At 41.9% G+C, this 12,903-nt stretch overlaps 1 protein-coding gene across 26 annotated transcripts in view; it reads left to right on the top strand.

Annotated features, from left to right (window-relative positions):
- LOC110505192 (protein diaphanous homolog 2) overlaps window positions 1-12,903 on the top strand; it is a 650,263-nt gene that overhangs the window by 158,186 nt on the left and 479,174 nt on the right. The gene's annotated exons all lie outside the window — the stretch shown is intronic.

Here is a 12,903-nt window from a genome sequence, read left to right as displayed (position 1 = left end):
CCAATGGTGTAGCCCACTAAACGAGCGGAAGCCCATAGTCTGCCATTCCATCACCACTCTATCCATTAGGCTCTTATAGATAGGAAGTCCACTTTTCCACATCAGCCAAGCCAGCCATTCTCTGTATCTGAGACATTAAATTGCAAGGCGGCCCTCACCCTAAGATCAACCAGTTTGATTTTAATATCTCTCCCTCTCTCCCATCACCAAGAGTGGGTTTAGCTGCCCACACCCCCCTATTTAAAAAAAAATCTGTTTTGATCATAGTAATGCATTACTTTAAAATAATTCCCCGTTTGTCTCAGTCCTTTTCCCGTTTCTAGCAAGCTTTGATTGGCCCTTCACTCAACCATAATTAGGCCATGGCGACTGCATTTGGGGAGCCTTTTTCCAACCACAAAGTTCTCATCTTCGGTTCTTGTAGATGGGGATCTTCAAATGTAATTTGGTCCCAACAGCACAGAGGAATCCTCAATGATAGCAGAACACTCTCAATTATTCACCGAGCCCCACTGTTGGAGAGATTGCTTAATGTGAATCAATGAACAGTGCATATAAAGTGGTCATCAGATGAGTGGCAGATCTTCTTTTATGTCTGACTCCCAGTTCTTGGCGATGACCCGGCAGTGGCCCAGCGGGCCATTTATTTGATCCAGTAGATACAGCGGAGGCGTTATCTTAGCATCCTAACAGCTTGAATAGGCTTTGGTGTGGTCTCACTAGAAAGATCATGCTAACTCACAGAACAACACGATGTGCTCTGCACTCCAAAGCAATTAATAGATTTTTACCCCCAAAAATCCCGCCCATCTCGCTCTCTCACTGTGGCTGATTAATTGTGTTGCTAGAAACCAGGGGCCTCATTTATCAATAATGCATTGAAACTATTCTAAAATACTACTTACAAACAGAATTTAGAATGTTTGTACGCATAGAAAAGTGTTATTTATCAAAAACAACTAAAACAAATGTCATATGCACACCTGTAGGAGATAACATTGCTAAATACCAATTGACCTTGGCTATTTGTATTTCAAAACGCCTCTAATTAACAATATATTGTCAAAATCAAAGTCTTTGGGGAAAATACAACGCCGTACCTTGACATACAAACGGCACAACCAAACATAGCTAAACTTTTCAGAGACGGAAATAGAGGCGCTAGTGTCAGAGATTGAGTACAACAAAAATGTTTCATTTGGCTCACTCAGTTCTTGACCAGTGAAAATCAAAACATTCAGCAGCGTATTTTGCGCATCACATTACCTGTCACCTGCACATTAAGAGTGGAAGCCTTTTCTGTTCACATAGTTGTACTAGTTTTTAGATGGTGCTTTTATGGCCATGTGTGTGCTGTCTATTGCTCCGTTTGTATTTGGGAACTCATTGATGGCATCATGGCAAAGAAACTCCTCTTGACTTCAACCTGTTGTGCGATGGTGTACAGAAATGGTTTGTTTTGCTGATGATTGCATCCAAAACATTGGCTCATCTGGGGATGTAAGTGGCTAATCGGCAAACACCTGTTGCCAAAAACCCAAGGGTGGATAGCACTTTGATGCGCACCGGAATGGCATCTGTTTGCCTTTCTAAAGTCTTAAATCCCAAAATTGGTTTTGGGAAACGATATCTGATGAGCCAATCTGTACTTTCTGCAAAAAAAAGTCCCACTTTCACACGTGCCTCTAATTTGGACAATTTACTGTACTTTATATGGATTATTATTGTAACAAATGCACTGATGTGGTCAAATAATATGATATAGCTTGTCAACGTATGTTGCATGAATTCACAATGGAAATGCAATAAAATCGAATTTAAATTTAAATAAATTATTACTCTCACAATTTCACACATTTTGAACATATATTTTCCCCGTTCTACGCCTGAGAAGCAGTTCTCTTATTCCACCGCTTGGCACTGATGGGTACGCATGATCATGGCTTGCGTGGAAATGATTTCCACTTTGCGTGGAAATGATCCCACACATGGTTGGTTTACGCACAGATGTGTCCATACGCTTGATTGATAAATGAGGCCGCTGAATCAGAAAAAACTTTGCTTTTCTGCTTCTTTGAACAAAACACCAAGGAAGTATATACACAGCCTCAAGGTAACCTCCCAAGTTCTTGCCTTCATTAAGCTAAAGACACCCTTTTATTGTTCGGCTTTATCTGATCACACAATAACTGTTCCCAGACCTGCCTTTGTGCTGTTTACCCACCAACTTCGTCTACCTGCCCATTAATCATGGGAAATGAGCGTAAATCACTTTTGCTTGAAAAGCCCACGTAACGCTCCCTGTGTGCCTTGCTGAGCTGTAAAGTTCTGCACCGCTAGCTATGAAAATCACATCACTCCTCACACGGCGACAGGCCAGTTGGTGCCAAGGGAGGCCAAGTCCGCCCTCTGGGTGTTTTCAAACCTTTTTTTCAAACCTGAACTTGTGACTACTGAGCGAGGGAGCGGCGCTCTGCGGCAGCAATCATGGGCGCCCACGGAAGGCCAGGTCTAGCCAGGCACCCTGGGGTGAGACGGGGAAGAGCTGGGAGAAACACAGGTCTAGACACCCTGGGGTGAGACAGGGAAGAGCTGGGAGAAACACAGAACTGTTGGAAGCCTGCTCTTGCTACTCTGCTCCTCTTCACAACTTTCAGTGTTACACTAAATGGGAATTGAGGGTGGGAGGAGATGTTCTTGGAGCATAGCTAAGGTTACTCACAATTAATATGATTGCACTTAATTGTCACGGATCACAACACACAGGAAATGCAAACTTGCCGACCTGTGTTCTGATTGCATGTTAATGTAACCTTTTCTCTGCAATAGTCTGTGTGTTGGGAACAGCCATGCAAAACACAGCTGCTTAATTCACTTTATTTTTTAATTACCACCTGTGGACTACATAAGGACAAGCTTTACTGCAAGTGCTCTTTCATGGTTAGTTTAATAATTAATTTCACTTAAACAAAAGTAGATGCCTATAATCTTTGAAGAAAAATCCTACGTCAAAAGGACTTTCTGGCCAGAGTAAAATTACAAAAATAGTTGACAGCCACAAAGTTATCACCCTGCAGTACTACACTGTCAAAGACTTGTGTGGCTGCTCTAGGGGGTTGTTTAAGTGACCTGAGCAGCAACTCTGGCTCCTCCTTTGGCACTAACTTGGTATAAGGAGGAACTTTACATGTAGAGAAAATGCAAATCATCCTGTAGTTTTGCCAAGGGGCTCAGTTCTCCTTCTCTCATTGACCATAGAAGACTAACTGTATGCGTATGTTTGAGCAACAAATATGTTCCTATACATTTGATTTAAAATCCCTTTTAGCGTTGTTTTAGTAAGGATATATTCTGTATCTATCAGATTGTAATTCCGTGGTAGCGGTATTCTATAGTTATTAAGGTACTGCTATACAAATACCTGATATCTACTTTTGGCAATGTAGTTTGAGGTGAAAAATGAACACAGGGCACTATGGTGTTTTATCTGTATACCTATTTTTGGTAAACTGTAGAATTACATGCAGCTCAACTCTCTCCACCCTTGCTGATCACTCAGCGCAGCGTAACATACAGGTAGGTAACTGCCAAAATAATGGAAACACTTGAGTAAATGAGGGATACAAAGTATATTGAAAGCAGGTGCTTCCACACAGGTGTGGTTCCTGAGTTAATTAAACAATTAACATTCAATCCTGTTGGCCATTATTTTGGCTATCATAGCTATGCTCCATTGGTGTACAATGCACCCATACACAGGGCACACGTGGTCATGGAATGGTTTGATGAGCATGAAAACGATGTAAACCATAAGCCATGACCGTCTCAGTCACCAGATCTCAACCCAATTGGAACAATTTTTTTGTGTTTTCCACCACCTTCAACAAGACACCAAATTATGGCATTTCCTGTGGTGGAATATTGTTGCATACCTACAAGTTCCAGACACTTGTAGATTATATCCCAAGGTGTATTGAAACTGTTCTGGCACGTGGTGGCCAAATGCCCTATTAAGACACTTTATTTAGGTGTTTTCTTAATTTTGGAAGTTACCTGAATTTTCAGAGACCATGTGAGAAATATATATTGTGGCATGCGATAACACAGGGAGAAAGGTCAATACAGCATACCTATTTGACCAATACAAAATTCCCCCTAACCACCACGTTTCCATAAGCAATTATAGACCATCAACGCTAAACTCGGCTATACAAAACTATGTTGAATGCTTTGTTTTCTTTCGTCTGTGTGTTTTAAGAATGCTTGCTATACCTTTCAATCCAGAAACGAAAGACCAATAAGTGGGACTTAGAAATTCATTAAAACAGTGCTGTTTGTGGATCGCCAGGCACCTCCCTCCCCAATTACCTCTCCTTAACTCAGCAGAAAAAGTGAAAGCTTCTAGTTCTGTAGTAGTGTTAGTCTTTTTCTCTGAGAGACTTGTGTTGCTCTGTAATGCGCCACAGCCAGTTAATGTCCTCCCGGTGGCCTGTGTTTGTGTAATAGTTTAATTGGCTGGGCTGTGCACCTGTTTGCCGGCCCAGGTGGCTGCAGGGCTGGTGCTGCAGTTCCTTCATCCCCCCTCGTCTCCCAGTCAGTCCAAAACAGATGTGTGGCAAGCAACCCTCCAACATTCCCTCACAGATGGCATCGCCCGAAGCACCATCAAGCCCCATCCGTCTCCATGCTTCCAGTTTCCTCAAGCTGCCATTTTCTCTCCCCCACTCCCCTCTTTTGTAAAACAATTACTCCTTGACCAATTATTCATCTCACACTTCTTTCTAAGCCCTTTTTAATTCTTTCATTTGGATATTCACTTCTTAATTTAGACCTGTCACGACGCCGGCTCTCACCACTTTCCAACGAGTGGTAATTCATTAACTTCTAATCCACTGACTTGATGCGAGATGCCAACTCACAGATAATCAAAGCCTCTTATTTTCTCATTTATGTATAGGGAGTTAAAGTGTGGTGTCGTATTGTTAATTTTTTTATGGTGTTACAGTGTGAGAGAAGTGCAACAGGGCTGGCAGCAGAAGTGCAGGAATTGAATATCACAAAAGCAAATAAGTATTTCTAAACTTCTTTTCACACCCACTCATGCACAAACCCGACAGGCTTTTGTCATGTACATTTATATTTTTCAGGCTCCGCTTCCCACTACTAAGTTCACTTCTTAGTGGGGATAATTTTCCTCTCAAACAACATTGTAACGCGATTCGTCCTCCTCTGACGAGGAGTATGAAAGATCGGACCAATGTGCAGTGTGGTAAGTGTTCGTAATTTTTAATGAAAAGTCACTGAACACGAAAATACAAAATAACAAATTGAAAGACAGAAACAAAAAACGAAACAGTTTTGTATGGAGGAAACACAGACACAGAAAACAATCACCCACCACTCAAGTGGGAAAAACAGGCTGCTTAAGTATGGTTCTCAATCAGAGACAACGATTGACAGCTGCCTCTGATTGAGAACCATACCAGGCCAAACACATAGAAAACCAAAACTACACATAAAATGCCCACTCCAACTCACGCCTTGACCAACCTAAAATAGAAACTAAAACAAGGAACTAAGGCCAGGACGTGACAAACATGGTTGGAGCTCTCCCCCTCTGAGCTACTACCTCTACCTGTCCCGATGCTCCACCAATACCTTAAAAGAGGAAGTAAGAGCGTTCTTAGGTCCTACACAGGGAACACACTGCTTCACACTTTCAAGGGCCCAGCTTTGGAGATCCTTGTGCTAAGCCTTTAGTATTAGTCTGACTCCCTTCAAATCCCAGCAGTGAGTTCCATATAAAATGTGCTCGACTCTCAGATCCTCCAGACAGATTCAGACCAAAATTGAACTTGGCACCAACTTTTCATTATGTGGGAAAATCTTCATAGCATAACTGTGACAGTTTCTCTGTGGCAATTTGTGGGCCTTTGTGTGCAGGCATCTGTGAATTGCTGCTGACGCTAGGAGTTTTCTCCTTCTCTGGGTCAGGGCTGGAGAGTCAAGATGGAGCATTGTACTGTAGTGATCTCACAGCTACTGCCAGGGTGTCTGTGTCTCTCGGCCTCACCAGCTTTACCCTGGCTTAATGCCTGTAGCCATGCACTACAGAAGGTAACGCATAGCGCTGGTAATGGGCTTAATAGTAGCTTTGAAGTGGGGATGCTTCTTTACAAGAGGCAGTTCATCAGCCTTGATTGACCGACGATAACAAGATGATTGACTGAGAAACAATTAAACACCCACCAAGGGACTGACTTTGAAAGATGGTTTTCAGAAAAGTTACACTTTTGAAACGTACATGACCTCCAATACATTTTGTCATGTCTGTAGTTTGTTTGTTAGAGAAGCTTTGGTGTAAATTTCTTTGGAATAACAGCTTTGTCGAAGGTCTTTGCTGAATCCCAAAAGCTGGCTTCCAAAAACCATAGGAGGTTTCTTGACGTTTGGGGAAAAAGGGCATGTCTAAAATGACAAATATACTCCATTTTCGAAAACAGCAGCTATATTCCCGATAGTCAGTCATATTGACCAACCTTAAATAAAAATAGGCCTTAGTTATTGTATTTTACTGAATATCCAACTGAGAGTGAGCCATTTTAGTGACATGTCACCAAAGCTGACATAGTAGTTATTTGTAATTTACAATGACAAATTACTTACCACCCTGCATACCACTGCTGGCTTAATTCTAAAGCTAAGTAGGGTTGGTCCTGGTCAGTTCCTGGATGGGAGACCATGCTGCTGGAAGTGGTGTTGGAGGGCCAGTAGGAGGCACTCTTTCCTCTGGTCTAAAAAAATATCCCAATGCCCCAGGGCAGTGATTGGGGACACTGCCCTGTGTAGGGTGCCGTCTTTCGGATGGGGCGTTAAACGGGTGTCCTGACACTCTGAGGTCATTAAAGATCCCATGGCACTTATCGTAAGAGTAGGGGTGTTAACCCTGGTGTCCTGGCTAAATTCCCAATCTGGCCCTCAAACCATCACAGTCACCTAATAATCCCCAATTTACAATGGGCTCATTCATCCCCCTCCTCTCCCCTGTAACTATTCCCCAGGTCGTTGCTGCAAATGAGAACGTGTTCTCAGTCAACTTACCTGGTAAAATAACAGAAAAATAAATGTAAATCCACTAAAACATGATCTACCACAATGTTGAGTGGATGATGGCTTATTACAGCCAGGTTGACAGTCAGTGAAGAGCTCTTAGTCTTTTGGATGTAAAGAGAGTGTCTCCTCAAGCTGAGAGCTGAAGCCTGGTTATGGGAAGTGTATTCATGTAATAAAGAGTCAACACTGTGCTGACAGATGTTTCTGCAGTGTTTGGGAAGACACGTAGGTGCCAGCCCAGTCTGCCAGAGATGCTTTATTACAGCGAGGGGAGAGAATGTGTTTTCTACAGCTAAATCAAGTTCGACGCCGGTCCAAGAAAGTTGATATATGGCTTTATAAAACACGATGTCTTCAAAGGGGTTCAAAAGTATATTGTGCTTTCTCATATTTCAGTGGCATATTTGTCAGGAAATACGTTCCCAAAGCCTTAAATCTTATGGCCAAATGTGTTGTAACCAAGACAGAAAGCCATAATATTCATGTCGGCTAGCTTTAGAATGTCCGTGTTCTTGGTGTTCTATGATGGAGTTTTTGAAAAGCTCTCCTACAAGCACAGAGAGGGCAAGATAGTCACAGCACTGACTTTTTTGGGTCAAGCTGCCCTTCCCTTCCCAGCTCCGCTCTGGGACGTAATGGAAACTTGCCGTTTGATTTTTTACCAAACTATCAAACTCCAGGAAGTAAGAAATAAAGTTATCAAAACTTCACCTCTCGGTCCGTGAAATAAATTGTTTTACCATGGTGATGGAGTGAAAAAGGGTTTGAAGAACTCAGCCAGGGTCGTCTATGCTGTGGGACTTGACTCTCCAGACTCCAAATGTTATTATAAACTGTCCTGCACCCCCCTAGGCTACAGACAAGCCCATTTTTTGCACTGGCACTTGTTAAGGAGAAATAGGTTTTGGAAATTAGAAAATAATCTTTGCATGGGCCCAAGAGGCATGGATTTTGATATTGCAATGTGTTGTTTTTGTAGTTAACACAATTTATTTATTTGACTCTCCCCATTTGTTTTCTGTTCCCATTCTAATAATTTCCAGCAATAAATTGGCTAAACTGATTTAAAACATTTTTTACCAGATTATCATGAACAGTAGAGCACACAAAAAGTTGTGACAGACAGGCCTGCTTTAAACTTTACAATTGATAATGAACCATGCTTAATTAAGAGGCAATCTTTCACGTTAACATTTCTTGTACATTCCACTATAATGTCTACACACTCAGAAAAGAGTGGGTTAGCTAGATTAAAACTATCACGTCGCCGACTTCATTGCAGCCTTTTTTCCCAGAGGCAGTAAAGGAGCCAAAGATCCAAATGTCCTCAGTGACTGAGCACATTTTAAGAGAGATGCCCATTTATTTTTATGACACCATATGTTCACCTCAGCGGTAGCCATATCTACAGGAGCCCTGGAGCGAGGCATACATAATGCACGTATCTGATTTGAATTCCATATTGATTTAGTTAGAAATGGTATTACGGCACAGGTACAGGGGGATAATTGTCATGCTATTGCTCTACATCCACTACCCCATGGCCATTGCAATTTCTACAACTTCAGTTTCCTTGTTTATTGTTTTGTCAATGCAGAGCTTCTATTTATAGTAGTTTAAATATATAATTTTTGTGGACGTTGTCATGTTGCCCAGGCATGTGGTTCTCTGTGGAATGACAGTTCACAGTGGTCTGCTGTCAGAAACTACTCTGTCTATTAGGTGCAGTGGAAAAGTATCTAGATATAAATATTAGTTAACTGAGTTAACTTTCAGGATTCCCTCAATAACTCCTGTTGTGTGGTGGAATCCACAAAGAGCAAAAAAGAAAGGGAAATAACCATAAAGCAAGAATACAACTAAACACTTTATTACAATATATATATATAGCAGCTCTTTGCAAAGATATTCTATCATTATGTTGAGGGAGGTGGCACTATGATTCCTTTCCAGGCTGTCAAGATAAAAAGAGAGCGACCCACTAGGGGGTGAGGGATCTGGAGTTGTGTAGGTCCTATACTGCTCACCACGTCAAACCGTGGCATTCATCCTCAGATCTTCCACACAGGTATAGCTATATACAAGCCCCATTTCAATTAATGGGCCTGATCAATCACGAATGCTTTAGTAACTGCACAGTAGTTTTTCCCTCCACTTCCCTCTATCATCTGCGCTGGAGGAGCCTTGTGCTGTTTAGGAGATAATTGCACATTTCAGGAGTGTTTTGCGCTCTGCGGGGGGTCATTTAGAAGTGTCTGGGGAAGTGCGCAGAGCTTTCCCCCTGTCCCCAGTCACTAAGTTGATTTCATCATGATGTTGCTTCTTCACTTTCCCTTGACACATGTTGCTGCCTTCAGCGCTTTCTTTGTCTGCACTCAACCACCCACCTTCACCACCACCCTCCTTCCCTTAACTCCACATCCCTGGAACATTAATTTATGTTGTGGGTTTTGATGTGCAGAAATTTTGTGACCACCATCTTTTTTATGGGGGGGGGGGGGGGTATCCTGCTGAGACTCAAATGCCAGTAGAGGCGTCGGGCACTTCCGATGCCAGGCAATCATATTCGCAGGGTGCTGACACCGGGAATATTGTCCCTCGGAGTACGCCGCTGGGCTTTCACCCTCTCTGAAATCCAATATCTCTGTTGCCTCCCTCTCTTGCTAGCCAGGAAGGTTAATGTGTCTTTGTAGTCAATCACATGACCACTCCACCGATGCCTGGTGCTGTCCACTCTCCCCGGTGTGAAATTAGCCATGCGTTTGCAGTGTTTTCTACATGGTTTCGACAGTGGTTTCTACAGGGTACGAGCGCTCCCATTGTCACTGTGTTCAAAGCAAAGATAATTACTTATATTCTCTGCTCTCACCCCCCCCCCCTCCCCCGTACCTACAGTACCAGTCAAAAGTTTGGAAAAAAGTTTGGACACACCTACTCATTCCAGGGTTTTTCTGTATTTGTACTATTTTCTGTATTGTAGAATAATAGTGAAGACCCAGAGTTACCTCTGCTGCAGAAGATACGTTCATTACAGTTCAATTATTCACAGAGTTCAACATCAACTGTTCAGAAGAGACTGCGTGAATCAGGCCTTCATGGTCGAATTGCTGCAAAGAAGCCACTACTAAAGGACACCAATAAGAAGAAGAGACTTGCTTGGGCCAAGAAACAGGAGCAATGGATAGTAGACCGTGGAAATATGGCCTTTGGTCTGATGAGTCCAACTTTTGAGATTTTTGTTTCCAACCACCGTGTCTTTGTGAGACACAAAGTAGGTGAACGGATGATCTCACCATGTGTGGTTCCCAGCGTGATGCATGGAGGAGGAGGTGTGATGGTATGGGGGTGCTTTGCTGGTGACACGGTCTGTGATTTATTTAGAATTCAAGGCACACTTAACCAGCATGACTATCACAGCATTCTGCAGCGATACACCATCCCATCTGGTTTGCGCTTAGTGGGACTATCATTTGTTTTTCAACAGGACAATGACCCAAAACACACCTCCAGGCTGTGTAAGGGCTATTTGACCAAGAAGGAGAGTGATGGAGTGCTGCCTCTGATGACCTGGCCTCCACAATCACCTGACCTCAACCCAATTGAGATGGTTTGGGATGAGTTGGACTGCAGAGTGAAGGAAAAGCAGCCAACGAGTGCTCAGCATATGTGGGAACTCCTTCAAGACTGTTGGAAAAGCATTCCTCAAAATAGCTGGCTGAGAGAATGCCATTCTACTTTGAAGAATCTAAAATCTAAAATACATTTTTATTTATTTAAAAATGTTTTGTTAGCTTCACGATTCCTTATGTGTTATTTCATAGTTTTGATGTCTTCACTATTATTCTACAAAGTAGAAAATAGTAAAAATAAAGAAAAAACCCTTCAATGACTACGTGTGTCCAAACTTTTAACTGGTACCGTATCTGAGTGGATGGTCGGTGGACAAACTCATGTCCCGTCATCAAAAATGGATCTGCTAGAGAGGACAGAGGAGGCAGTGGAGTAAAAGTGTACTTCATTTGAGAGCTGTGTGTGGTCGGGACATCTGAGCATTTCAGTCCACTTCTAGGAAGAAGGAAGAAAGAACCAAGTGAAATGATTGGGTTTGCGTCTCAATTATACCCTTTTTTCCTAACACAATGCCATCTCTGTGTTCCCTTTCTTTCTTTCTTTTTTTCTTTCTTTCTTTCTTTCTTTCTTTCTTTCTTTCTTTCTTTCTTTCTTTCTTTCTTTCTTTCCATCAGTGCCTATTGAGAACAAAACATTCTATATTAATCATTCTTCCAGGTGTTTCATATTTTGACCTTTCTCCTTCCTGGTTTGTGTTGTGTATTACATCTGATGCCCAGAGGGCAGCAGAGATATCCAGGAGGTCATGGTCAGGGTGTGGAAAGGCTATGCCATTCATTAAGTCTTATTCACAAAGATGTATGTATTTTTTATTCATTAATTAGCTACTCAACACTATTTTCTTGGTTTTGCAAAGGTCATAACCTTTCAGACAGGCAATTGTTTGAGGATACTGATGAACGTTTTATATGGACAAATTTGAAATTGTATCATTCTTGAGAATGTGAACTTAACATCTTCTGTCTGACCAAAGAGCAAAATGGAGATGTTGCGTGCTAACTGCAGTCATTGCTATTCAGAATTTTCTTGTTATCACCATGACTCATTTACATTGTAGTTTATACCCTTTACAGCATATGCCGTGAAAATGTATTTACCCCTTTTCGGATTTTCTCCATTTTAGCATAAAAAGTCATATTAGATAAAGGGAACCCGAGTGAACAAATAACACAATATTTTGATACTTATTTCATTTATTTAATACAAAAAGTTAACACCCAATGCCCATGTGTAAAAAAGTAATTGCTCCCTTACACTCAATAACTGGGTGTGCCACCTTTAGCTGCAATGACTGCAACCAAGCACATCTTGTAGTTGTTGATCAGTCTCTCACATTGCTGTGGAGGAATTTTGGCCATTGCAGAACTACTTTAACTCCACTACATTTGGTGGTTTTCGAGTATGAACTGCTCTTTTCAGGTCCTGCCACAACATCTCAATTGGTTTTAGGTCTGGACTTTAACTTGGCCATTCAAAACATTACATTTGTCTTGATACATGACCAAAGTGTGCTTCAGCTCACAGAAAGATGGCCAGACATTCTCCTTTAGAATTCTCTGATACAGAGCAGAATGCATTGTTCCTTCAATGATTGCAAGTTGTCCAGGTCCTGAGTCAGCAAAGCATCCCCAAACCATCACACTACCACCTCCGTGCTTGACCTTCAATATTTTTTATTTTTTTATTTCACCTTTCATTTAACCAGGTAGGGCAGTTGAGAACAAGTTCTCATTTACAACTGTGACCTGGCCAAGATAAAGCAAAGGAGTGCGACACAAACAACACAGAGTTAGACATGGGATAAATCTATATACAGTGTGTGGAAATGTATTAAGACTAGGGAGGTAAGGCAATAAATAGGCCATAGTGGCAAAAAATTACAGTTTAGCATTAACGCTGGAGTGATAGATGTGCAGAAGATGAATGTGCAAGTAGAGATACTGGGATGCAAAGGAAAATTAAATAAAAAACAATATGGGGATGAGGCTATTTACATACGGGCTGTGTACTGGTGCAATGATCGGTAAGCTGCTCTGACAGCTGATGCTTAACGTTAGTGAGGGAGATGTAAGACTCCAACTTCAGTGATTGTTTTTGCAATTCATTCCAGTCATTGGCAGCAGAGAATTGGAAGGAAAGGTGGCTAAAGGAGGAGTTGGC

This window comes from Oncorhynchus mykiss, chromosome 25 (assembly GCF_057628025.1).
Source record: "Oncorhynchus mykiss isolate SJ-2025 chromosome 25, ASM5762802v1, whole genome shotgun sequence".
Taxonomy (NCBI): Eukaryota; Metazoa; Chordata; class Actinopteri; order Salmoniformes; family Salmonidae; genus Oncorhynchus; species Oncorhynchus mykiss.
Note: the sequence above shows the minus strand (reverse complement) of the source record. Positions and strands in the feature narration are given on the sequence as shown.